Source organism: Moschus berezovskii, chromosome 20 (assembly GCF_049115385.1).
Source record: "Moschus berezovskii isolate FMDL1 chromosome 20, NW_MosBer_1.0, whole genome shotgun sequence".
Taxonomy (NCBI): Eukaryota; Metazoa; Chordata; class Mammalia; order Artiodactyla; family Moschidae; genus Moschus; species Moschus berezovskii.
The window spans coordinates 20,599,309-20,609,177 of NC_142479.1; positions in this window are offsets into that span (position 1 = coordinate 20,599,309).

Here is a 9,869-nt window from a genome sequence, read left to right on the forward strand (position 1 = left end):
GAAGACCTGGGTTTGATTCCTGGGTCGGGAAGATCCCCTGGAGAAGGTAAAGGCTACCCACTCCAGTATTCTGGTCTGGAGAATTCCATGGACTGTGTAGTCAACGGGGTCGCAAAGAGTTGGACACATTGGGTGACTTTCACTTTCATCCCAGGAGGCCTGCCTGCAATCAATTTCATCCTGATGTTCAGATCTGATTCTCTCTAGGGATGGAGATCCATGGAGGATGTTGGGGATAGGGCAGGATGCATATACCTGGGGGGCTTGGGCAGCAGGGCAACAGACGGAGGAGCCTTTGGGCCTTGCTGTCCTGGGGAGGGCTCCTTTGTGCTTTGGGGAAGGGACGCTTTGGAGCACCAGTAAATGGCCAGGAAAAGGAAGGAGAGGAAGCAGACTCTACCTCTTTAGCCCCTGCTCCGGGCTCTGGGCACTAGGGGAAATGGGAAAAATGTCCTATTCTTCACTGGAAGAGTCTCCCTGGAGCTATACACACCACAGCTAGTTCCAGGGTGGTGGGTGGAGGTCCCTAAGGGGCTGGGTGATGTCCTTGAAGGAGATTTCACTCACCAGGTGTCTCTTTAAAAAGGAAGACAGAAACCCCTCCCCAAAGCAGGGCTGAGCCCCTCGGGGCATGAGGACCCTGGGGCTATGGCAAGACAGGGTCCTAGGGCCCAGACCTTCAGCTCAGGTCCTGCACTGGAGGCTGGAGGCCTGCTCCCCTTGGGGCGGGTGGAGTAGAGCCTGGGGCTCAGTTCAGCTCCATTCCCCAGGGAACTGGCACATGGTGGTGGCTGGTCAGAAGACCAGTGCAACTGGCGAGATGGGCACAGCTGCCACTGCAGGACCGCTCCTCCAGAAAGCGGAACTGAGAGGTCAGGGAGCAGCAGGATGCACTAATTTGTTTACTTATGTAGTCATGGAGCCTTCCTTTTTTCAAGCGCCTATAGATATGTATATATATGGGCTTCTTGGGGGGCGCTGGTGGTAAAGAACCCACCTGCCAACGCAGGAGACATAAGAGATGCGAGTTCAGTCCCTGGTTTGGGAAGATCCCCTGGAGGAGGGCATGGCAACCCACTTCAGTACCCTTGCCTGGAGAATCCCATGGACAGAGGAGCCTGGCGGGCTACATACAGTCCACAGGGTCACAAAGACTCGGACACAACTGAAGTGACTTAGCATGCAGGCACGTGTACATATATAAATATATACATATATTTATACATTATATGTATATGTATTTTGGGCCCCACTGCATGGCTTGTGGGATCTTAGTTTCTTGACCAGGGACTGAACCCCAGTCACAGCAGTGAAAGTGCTGAGTCCTAACCACTGGACTGCCAGGGAATTCCCAACAGCTTATAATTTATTGTTATTGTTACTAATATTTCTTTTGATGCATAGATTGCCCTGAATTTGGCCATTTGCTGACTCCTGTGTTCTTTTTAAAAAAATATTTGAAAGTGAAAATCGCTCAGTCATGTCTGACTCTTTGTGACCCCATGGACTATAGTCCATGGAATTCTCCAGGCCAGAATAGTGGGTAGCCTATCCCTTCTCCAGGAGATCTTCCCAACCCAGAATGCAGGGTCTGCACTGCAGGCAGATTCTTTACCAGCTGAACTATGAGGGAAGCCCCCCCATTAACTCATATGTGTGGATGTATGGAGAAGGCAATGGCAAGCCACTCCAGTTCTCTTGCCTAGAAAATCCCATGGATGGAGAAACCTGGTAGGCTGCAGTCCGTGGGGTCGCTAAGGGTCAGACACAACTGAGCGACTTCACTTTCCCTTTTCACTTTCACACATTGGAGAAGGAAATGGCAACCCACTCCAGTGTTCTTGGCTGGAGAATCCCAGGGACGGGGGAGCCTGGTGGGCTTCCGTCTATGGGGTCACACAGAATCGGAGACGACTGAAGTGACTTAGCAGTAGCAGCAGCAGTGGATGTACTAGGTTTTAGTTGCAGCAGGTGGGATCTTCAATCTTAAACATGTGGGATCTAGTTCCCTAACCAGGAGCCTAACCTGGGCCCCCTGCATTGGGAACTTGGAGTCTTAGCCACTGGACCACCAGGCAAGTCCCTCCTGTGTTCTTCTGATACTTCCCATCTTCTTTGATACATTCCCATCCTGACTTTCTTGCACAGAGATGTTTTCAACATCACTATAAAGACTGCATCAGACCATCCATCGGTGCTAAATCTAGGGGGAAGTGTTGAGGAGGAGGAGGAGGATACTTGAATGGTCTTACAGTGTTTCTCCACAGACTTATTAGTTGCGAGAGGGAAAACAATACTTATACAATGGAGAAAGTAGGCACTGTCTTGACTGAGGGATCGTCACCTTGGGGGACAGAGGCTGTCAGGTGCCTGTAGATATGATACCCTGAGCACACGTTGCCTCGGCAGGATTCCAGCTGAGAATGGGTAATGTCAGTGCAATCATGGGGAACACCAGACAAACACAAAATGAAGAATGTTCTATTTTTTATAAAAAGCAGGGGTCTGTAATTTCTTTGAAAAGCCAGCTATAAAAATGGCCTAGGTTTAAGGAGATTAAAAAGACAGAGCAACTAAATGGAAAACCTGGCACTAAACTAGACCTTGTCCTAGGAGTGAAGACGCTGGCAAGCGTTCCTTGCAATACTGTTTACAACAGCCGAGACGTGAAAGCTACCTAAATGTCCATCAACAGAGGGATGAATAAAGAAGAATGTGGCATATAATGGAATATTACCCAGCCATTAAAAGAATGAAATAATACCATCTGCAGCAACACGGTTGGACTTAGAGACTGTCATACTGAGTCAATCAGAGGAGAACTATTGTATGACATCCCTTATATGTGGAATCTAAAAAGAAATGATACAAATGAACTTACAAAACAGAAGGAGAAAAGGACACAGACTTAGAAAAGGAATTTCTGGTTGGGGGAGGAGAGGAATAGTTAGGGAGTTTGGGAAGGTCACATACACACTTATGTATTCAAAATGGATGACCAATAAGGACCTATTGTATAGCACATGGAACTCTACTCAATGTTTTGTGCCAGTCTGGATGGGAGGGATGTTTGGGGAATATGTATGGCTGAGTCCCTTCGCTTTTCACCTGAAACCATCAAGACATTGTGAAAGGGCTATATGTGCCTGCGTGCTCCATCGCTTTAGTCGGGCCCTACTGCCTCTTTAAGTCATGCTGCGACTCTAACGACTGTAGTCCACCAGTCTACTCAGACCATGGGATTCTCCAGGCAAGAATACTGGACTGGGTTGCCATGCCCTCCTCCAAGGGATCTTCCCAACCCAGGGATCCAACCCGCATCTCCTAGGTCATCCTGCCTTGCAGGCGGTTTCTTTACCGCTGAGCCACCGGGAAAGCCCGTTAATCGGCTATCAGTTCAGTTCAGTCGCTCAGTCGTGTCTGACTCTTTGCGACCCCATGAATCACAGCACACCAGGCCTCCCTGTCCGTCACCAACTCCCGGAGTTCACTCAAACTCATGTCCATCGAGCTGGTGATACCATCCAGCCATCTCATTCTCTGTCATCCCCGTCTCCTCCCACCCCCAATCCCTCCCAGCATCAGAGTCTTTTCCAGTGAGTCAAGTCTTCGCATGAGGTGGCCAAAGTATTGGAGTTTCAGCTTTAGCATCAGTCCTTCCAATGAACACCCAGGACTGATCTCTAAAATGGACTGGTGGGATCTCCTTGCAGTCCAAGGGACTCTCAAGAGTCTTCTCCAACACCACACTTCAAAAGCATCAATTCTTCAGCGATTAGCTTTCTTCACAGTCCAACTCTCACAACCATACATGACCATGGGAAAAACCATAGCCTTGACTAGATGGACCTTGGTTGGTAAAGTAATGTCTCTGCTTTTTAATATGCTATCTAGGCTGGTCATGACTTTCCTTCCAAGGAGTAAGCGTCTTTTAATTTCATGGCTGCAATCAGCATCTGGAGTGATTTTGGAGCCCAAAAAACTAAAGTCTGACACTGTTTCCACTGTTTCCTCATCTATTTGCCATGAAGTGATGGGACCAGATGCCATGATCTTTGTTTTCTGAATGTTGAGCTTCAAGCCAACCTTTTCACTCTCCTCTTTCACTTTCATCAAGAGGCTTTTGAGTTCCTCTTCACTCTCTGCCATAAAGGTGGTGTCATCTGCATATCTGAGGTTATTGATATTTCTCCCGGCAATCTTGATTCCTGCTTGTGCTTCTTCCAGCCCAGCGTTCCTCATGATGTACTCTGCATATAAGTTAAATAAGCAGGGTGACAATATACAACCTTGACACACTCCTTTTCCTATTTGGAACCAGTCTGTTGTTCCATGTCCAGTTCTAACTGTTGCTTCCTGACCTGCATACAGGTTTCTCAAGAGGCAGGTCAGGTGGTCTGGTAATCCCATCTCTTTCAGAATTTTCCACAGTTTCTTGTGATCCACACAGTCAAAGGCTTTGGCATAGTCAATGAAGCAGAAATAGATGTTTTTCTGGAACTCTCTTGCTTTGTCCATGATCCAGAGGATGTTGGCAATTTGATCTCTGGTTCCTCTGCCTTTTCTAAAACCTGCTTGAACATCTGGAAGTTCACGGCTATACTCAAATACAAAATAAAAAGTTGAAAAAAACCCACAACAAAAATAAATGAGAAGGAAAAGCACCCCAACCATGTGGAACAGCATGACAGAAGGCAGGGAAATGTGAAGTACAAAGGTAGGTGATAGAAAGGGGAAATGGGTCTTCTGAAAAGTTAACCCAACAAACGGCCCCCAGGATAAGCCATAGCCTCCGCCGCGGGAGGCAAACCGCAACCCCAGCATCTTCCCGCGAGCCTCTCCCCACTCACCCTCACGTGTGTGATTTAGCAATAGGATACAGCAAGCTGACAGATTCGGCCATCCTTCAAGGGGCCAACGTTATATTGGGAGGCACATCATAGAACTTGATTTTATGTGCTTGCAGAGAAGAGGGTACAACTTTTGTGCAGAGTGCAGAAAGCGAAGCAGCGTTGGAAGCTTCCAGCCCGAGCGGAGCAATGCTCCCTGTGAATGAGCACCCTCCCCCGACCAACCAGAATGCAGGCGACATCAGCCAATCCCTACTCGGCAGTGCTGGCCGGGGCGGGGCTGACACGCCCAGAGTTGTTTGTTTGCCTCCACAGCCCACCCAGCTCTAACCCTACTCCACCCGCCGGGAGGAAATCGCGGAGACAAGGGCGGCAAGATAGATTTAGCCAAACTGTGGAGTGTATCGGACTTTGGGCACTGCAGTAGGTGGACAGACCCAGCCCTGCAAAACCCACATTTTCCGCGCGCTCTGCAGGACGCCTCTCAGAGCGCTGAGTCCAGGATGCCTTCAGGAGAGCAGGTGGAGCCCATGAGGGCAGGTTCAGGGGCGAGCGAGCAGGTCTGGGAAGGATGTCAGGTTTCTCCCCCACATCCTGCCTGGGTAGGTGGTGGCCCTCCCTTTCCTACTGGGAAGGAAGGAGGTCAGGCCCGTGCCAGGCTTGCAGCAAGCTATAAGAACTAACTCTTTGTTAGGATGGTCCAGTTGCCTAGGAAAACTGTACAGCCAGTTTCTCTGAATATAGTGAGTGCTGGTAAATGCAGTGAGAAGGAACGACTTCTCTGAAGCACGATGCACCATCCCAGAGAGGCCCACGTCCTGACATTTTTCCAGGTCTCCCAGCCTGGTTATTTCCTGGTGTAACTGGAGCCTTCCCTGCCACATATTCGGCAGGCTTCAGTTAGCGGCAGTTTAGATGTGTCTCCCATCTAACTTTCTCATTCCCTGAGATGAGGCTCCAGTTCCCATGCTGGATGCCAACTCTCAAAATCTCAGCATCTGAGATGGGGAAGTCATGCAGGAAGGCAGCCCTCCTTTGCTCTTTGGGTGAACGCAGTTGGTGCCTGAGTGAACTGATGGTGCTGTTACTACATAGGATATAGGACGCCCAGGTGAAGGTAGGGGATATTGAATTTGAGGCTCTTTCCTCTCTATCAGGCTTCGTACGAAGCACTTTACATGAATTAGATCTTCAAAATCCTTACTATATTGCAACTGTCATCCTCTTTCCTTCACAGCTGAGGAAACTGGGGCCACAGGGGTTACATCTCTTGCCCAAGGTCACACATTTCCAACTGGCATAGCCTGGATTTACACCCCAGGGCCTGCCGGATTCCAAGCCCCTGCTCTCAACTGCAACCTTGAATTACCGCACCTCCTAAGCTGGCCCTTATGCCCTGCTCTGAATCTTCTGGGGTTCTCTCTTACCTGTTACTGCTGTTTCCGGCCTTGGTGTTCGGTGCCTCGTGTTTCAGGCTTCCTGAACATTGGGACTCACTGATACACAAGGGCAAGTCAGCAGCAGGGTGCCATGGTCCCACAAATTTGGAACCAGAGGTTTAGGGAGTGTGGCAAAATTTCTGGAATATATAATCCGACTTTAGAACTAGCCTCCCTTCTGTGGAGCTCTGGACTACCTCAACTTTATTTGGATATCTCCCAACTCCTCCTGTTATACCAAGGAGGAATGAAACAAGTGTCTAAATAAAAGTTACAGGGAAGGTTTCGCAGGGAGAAACATTAGATTTGCAGACTATCCAGGGGTTCACGACAGAGAACATGCGTTGGTGGGCTGTTTGTGGGAGGACAAAATATACAGATTCTCCTCCTTCCTCTTTCCACAGCGCCACCCTCTCCCGTTTTCTTCCTCAGATGTCCCTGACAGCCACAAAGTTTCTGACAAAGTGGCAGGAGTTCCCTTGCGTGGGGCAGGCCACCCTGGAGTCAAGGCCTGCGCTTCTGGGATTCCAGGAAGGGGGCTCCCTACCTCCTCAGCTGCAAGTGGCTCCCAGGTGCCCACCACAAGAAGAATTCCCTACAAATCATCTGAATCTTTCCTGTCTCTTCAGCTACTGATTGTGCCCTTTTTCTGACCAAGAAGAGCATGTCTTCTTTTCTGCCCCTTGACTGGAGCTGAGGTCAGCACAGCTGGCTTAGCCTCACAGCCTGTCTCGGGCCCTCCGAGGAATCATGTCCAGCCCAAGGCAGATGCATGGAGAGAGGCGGAGGGGTGGGGGCGGGGGGTACACCACAGGAGGCACAAGGACATTTTCTTCAAAATCTCTCTCTCCCTTCCCTGGGCCCCATTCTAACCTCCAAGTTCCCAGTTTCCCTTCTCTCCCTCACCTCATAAGCAAAGCTGATTTCCCTCTGGCTCTGTTCCCACCATTAACAAAGCTAGGAATTTCTTGGTTCGTGAGCAAAGGCCTTGAGGATCCAGGCTCGTTGGAGCCTGATCTCTAGTGGATCTAGGCTGACCCTGTAAGAACTGTGGTGGCTTTGGTGGCCCCCAAGGTTGACCAACACTTAGCTTCCTGTCCCAATCTCCAAGACTGGCTCCCCTCTGCACGAGCAGCCTCTGGAACTGGCACGTCTGCTCCCAGCCTGGGACCTGGGCACTGACTGCCAGACAGAACAACTGTACAGTCACTAGAAGGACATGTTCCTTCCCTTCCCCTTGGTCTTCTCACCCTCTCCAGCGGCTGTGCCAAGTCGCTCCCTGGCAGAAGAGAATGGCGTCCTCAAATGTCTATCACTAGCCTACTAATTCTTACCCAGGCTTTTTACAGATGTACTGAGGGAAAAAGTGACATTCAGGTGGAAGGGCTGACACAGCCAAATGCAGGTGGACCTCACTTTGAGAAAATTCCATAAACAATGTAAACTTAGAGACACTCCACACAATTCTTCCTGCATGTTGGGCAGAAAGGATTCACTCCAGTAAGTGACTTCAAGTTCTTCTTTGTACTCTTCAAAGATGTATTTAAAGGTTGGGAAGGAGGTGGGATATCAAGTCAAAGATCAACGGGGATGAAGAAAATTCCTGAAGTTATGACGCAAGTCAGAGGTGATACAGAATCTGAAGTGTGAAAATCCATTCCCTTACCATGACAGGCAAGGTTTTGGAAAGGGAAGAGTACTTGACCCTCAGGGTCCAGGGCCAAGATATGGGTCAAGTGCCTGTCTTGGGAAGGCGAGAGCTGACTAGCCACCCCTTGGTGGGGTGGTCCCAGCAGAGTGCTAACCACACAGAGACCCGAAGCAGAGCCCCAACCCTCCCTCTGTTCCTTTCTTGGGAACTACGTGACCTTCGATTGCCTGAAAGTGAGCAGCCAAGAGAAGCTGTAGTCCAGATCAGTGCACAAGCTCAGTCAGTATTCAGCCCTGAACCGTAACACATTGAGGTCTGGCTCCCCTTTTTTACATGACGGGAGGTTGGGGGTTGTGGGGAGGAGATTATTCAGTAACCTGCCAGGGTCAGATCAGCTGTGGGGGAGATTTATAGGCCCAGATGGGGACAAATCGCCTTCTTTCAGGCTACAGGACTCTTTAAGGAGGAAATGGAAAGAGTGCAGGGCTGAAGGCCAGATTTTATTAGGGCTGGGAGGGGAAAGTTCAATGGTAATTCATGAACACATTGGACTGTCCTTTAGCCCAATGTTACTTGAGGATACTATAGGGAAAACCTCCTGAATCCAAGTCTCTTCAGAAAGGACCAAACTGCAGGGCTCGCTGAACAGAGCAGAAACACCTGGACAGTAAGCACTGTTAACTAGCAACTCAGTGAAATGACGCTTCCCATTCCAAACAAAAGCAACGTAAGAAATTCTTCCTCCAGCTGTTTCCATTGGGCCAATAGAGAGACTAAAATCAATTATCAGAGGAAGTTTGGAAAGCCTCTGCTGCTGCTGCTAAGTCACTTCAGTCGTGTCCGACTCTGTGTGACCCCATAGACAGAAGCCCACCAGGCTCCCTCGTCCCTGGGATTCTCCAGGCAAGAACACTGGAGTGGGTTGCCATTTCCTTCTCCAATGTGTGAAAGTGAAAAGTGAAAGTGAAGTCGCTCAGTCGCATCCGACCCCCAGCGACCCCACGGATTGCAGCCCACCAGGCTCCTCCATCCATGGGATTTTCTAAGCAAGAGTACTGGAGTGGCTTGCCATTGCCTTCTCCTCAGTTATATACAAAACAGATGTAAGTATCCAAAGCTTTTTATTAAATGGTGTCAGATGCATCTTGATTTGCTGTCTGGTGATACTGTCACTTGGGAACGTGGCGTATCTGTCTTAACAGCCTCCTTGGAGGCAGCCACCAGTTTTTCATCTTTGTATGATGCCCTTTATTGCCTAACAGTGCCTGGCACATTGTTGGCACCCAGCAGACATCTAATGAACCTCGTGGAACACAAATGATTAGGCAACCCAACCTAAAACCCCTTTCAGGTAAAGCAGCTGGGTTTAGAGTGTAAGAAAAAAAAAAGAAGTTTAAAAAACCATCTTCTCTGGGTTTACTTTACTTCAGCTGACTGGTGGGGACTAGTTTTCCTGCAGCCAGCCTGCTGCAGTCCCACCCTCTCAGCCCATGGGGTCACTAGTCCTTCCCCTCTCTGCCGCCCAGTATCGAGATGTGTACACCTGGAGAAGCAGCGCTTCAGAACTTTCTCTATCATCATGGTGAACTGGTGAAGCTTCTGAGGTATTAAGCAATCCATCGTAACATTTGTGACTGGTTAACTTTAATTTGTCAAAATAAATCTGCAGTTTTTGCATGTTAGTAATACAGTGCTGGTATCAACAGGAAAAACCATCCATCTGCTTTACACAGAAACCTTTGTTTAGGAGCACACCTTAGGAGGGAAATGGATACAATAAAAGGCAAAACGCAGGCCAAGCAGCGAGCCCTAGAGCGTAACAGGCTGGATGTCAGATTTGAGGATTATCTAATACAACTCTTTAGCTGCCAATCTGATAAAGGGGACGCTCTTAACCAGGTTACAACTAGAAGAGAAAAAAAAAACTCT